Source organism: Idiotropiscis lumnitzeri, unplaced genomic scaffold (genome assembly GCF_059441095.1).
Source record: "Idiotropiscis lumnitzeri isolate Australia: NSW breed Sydney's pygmy pipehorse unplaced genomic scaffold, RoL_Ilum_1.0 HiC_scaffold_219, whole genome shotgun sequence".
Taxonomy (NCBI): Eukaryota; Metazoa; Chordata; class Actinopteri; order Syngnathiformes; family Syngnathidae; genus Idiotropiscis; species Idiotropiscis lumnitzeri.
The window spans coordinates 269,234-272,025 of record NW_028283757.1 but is presented as its reverse complement, the minus strand read 5'-3'; positions in this window follow the sequence as shown (position 1 = coordinate 272,025).

Sequence of the window (2,792 nt, the reverse complement as noted above, 5' to 3'; positions counted from 1 at the left end):
CGCAAGTTACCATTAAACATGTGGTTTTAGCCCTCATGCTTTTATTGTACATATCATGCATCTTGCGGGCAGAAAATGTCGCGTAAATGTGCAGTTAGACGCAAGCTTGCTCGCTGACTTTCTCGTCCGGGCGCCTATTGCACAATTACACGCGAGCGTAAGTCCTCGCCGACGAGGAAGTAAACGCTCGCAAGTTACCATTGAACATGTGGTTTTAGCCCTCATGCTTTTATTGTACATATCATGCATCTTGCGGGCAGAAAATGTCGCGTAAATGTGCAGTTACGCGCGAGCGCATCTCCTCCCCGACGAGGAAACAACAATACTGAATGGTGTGGTAATCATGCATACTTTCTAAAATTCACAGATTGTGCATCCCGCGGCAAGAAAGTTCCTCCTCGTCTTGTTGGTGTAAAGAAAGGTAAATTATAATATGAAACTTCACACGCCAGCAATAAAATGCAGCAATAAATATATATTTCCAATTGTTTGTATTTCTGTAATTTACAGGTTGTGCATCAGGAAGCAGTGGTTCCGGATGGCGTCACACTGGATGGCAACCGAGGAAAATCGACTTTACAGCAACCCCTGGACCACTGAATGCCGCTGCCCATTTGGAGTCTGAGGAGCCAGCTGATTTCCTGCAGCTGTTTCTCACGGATGAGCTTCTGCAGCACATCGCGGATGCCAGCAATCACTTCCCAGACAATTATTTTCACACAAACCCCAGTGGACAAACACAAGCTCGCCTATTTTCCACGGACCAGCAAAGCCAGACCACAACGAAAGTGTCGGGTCTGTTTGTGCAAAGGCAAACGGAGTGAAACAAGAATGTGGTGTGAACTATGTTGTGTGCCCTTGCATCAAGGCAACTGTTTTATTTTATATCACACAAAAAAAAAGTATGTATGACACTGATGTATTTCATTTTTGTACATAGTTCAACAGTTCAGTCGTTTAGTGTTATGTGCAAATAAATTTATTTTATCAAAAACATTTTTTGTGCTTTTTTTTGTTATTTTATAGAAGGCATGCATTATTTAGATGTTAGAGGTGTCATAAAAGCCATAAATAATAGTGTCAAAATTCAAATTATGGTCAAAATGCATCAGTTTACAAAAAGCTCATTTTCTCAGTTTTTTCCCCAGGGATTGGAGTTTTCATGAAATTTAGCTATTTTCAAATGCCGATTGCTCAAGAATGGAAAAAGATAGGAACAAACATTTTTTTCTGTTGAAAGAAGAGAGTCTCATCTTTCTTCGGGTGTGCTCCATGTCTATATAGCATTAGAATACTATATTCTGTGGGCCTTGCAATATTAGTCAAAACCCAGGAAAACGCTGGGATTGAGCGGGTTGCTCCAGTGAAAATGGCTGGTATTTAATGAGTTAAGACTGGTTAGGACATCCGGCTCGCAGTCCCAAGGTGCAGGGTTCGATCCCGGGACCCAGCTTTCCTGTGTGGAGGTTGCATTTGTGAGTGAGTTTGAGCGCAGATGGTTGTTCGTCTTTGCGTGCCCTGCGATTGGCTGGCAACCACTTCAGGGTGTGCCCCGCCTACTGTCCGTTGACAGCTGGGTAGGCTCCAGCACGCTATCCTTGTGAGAATAAGCGGATTGGATATTACATGTATGTGTTTATGCCCTAGGCCAGGCGAGGGCAAACTACGGCCCGGGGGCCACATGCGGCCCGTTAAGTTTTAATCCGGGCCGCCGAACTTGAAAAAAATTTAATGAATAAACCTTGTTAATGTTTTATTTTCTAAACACTGTGGTTTTCAAAGACAAATATTATTGTTGGAATGCTTTTATTCACTTTCATTTAAAATTAAATGTATTTTTTTTCTCAGATGAGGTGAGGTTTCCAAAACACTCCATCCATCTGCTCCTGGTCCGGCCCCTCTGTCATATTTTAGAACCCATTGTGGTCCTCCAATCAAAAAGTTTGCCCGCCCCTGCCCTAGGCTTTGTGTCTTTGCTTGGTTGACTGTGTAATGAGTGTATGAATGCATTTCTTTCTACCAGACACCTTGGACTTCCCATGGCAGATTAATAATCTATTTTATCTATCCATCAGGGTCACGAATGTCATTTGATGAGTAGAGAATTTAGAGTCTCCAATTAACCTAATATACATGGATTTGCGCATGGAAACCTGAGAAAAAGCCCTTAGTCCTACTTTTCCATCTGAACCACTTTATCCTCACGAGGGTCACAGCCGTGACATCCCAGCTGACTTCAGAAAGTAAGTGGGCGACGACTCATGATCTCTTGGTTGAATAATATTGTTAGGGGCTCAAAATGGCCCTCTACAATAAAATGGCAGAAGAATATTACATACTCTCTGGCAGAAGAATATTGCGTTTTTTTTGTTTTGTCCAATTAACTTAAATAAAACTTGGGAAAATTTAATGATTACATGTAAACCAGCTGGTCTTCCCCATACCAAGCCCTGGCTAAAACTGACTGAAAAATGCATGATGTGTGCCTTTTAAACTCCTCGGCCCATCCACTATGCCAGGGATGGGCAAACTTTTTGATTGGGAGGGGGGGGGCACAATGAGTCCTAAAATACATTTAATTTTAAACGAAAGTGAACAAAAGCATTACAACAATATATATGTCTTTGAAAAACCACAGTATTTAGAAAATAAACCATTAACAAGGCTTATTCATTTAATTTTTTTCAAGTTTGGGGGGCTGGATTGAAACGTTTAACGGGCCACAAGTGGCCCCCGGGCCGTAGTTTGCCCAAGTGCCCTAAGCCAATTGATTCTAAAAAATAACAGTTTTC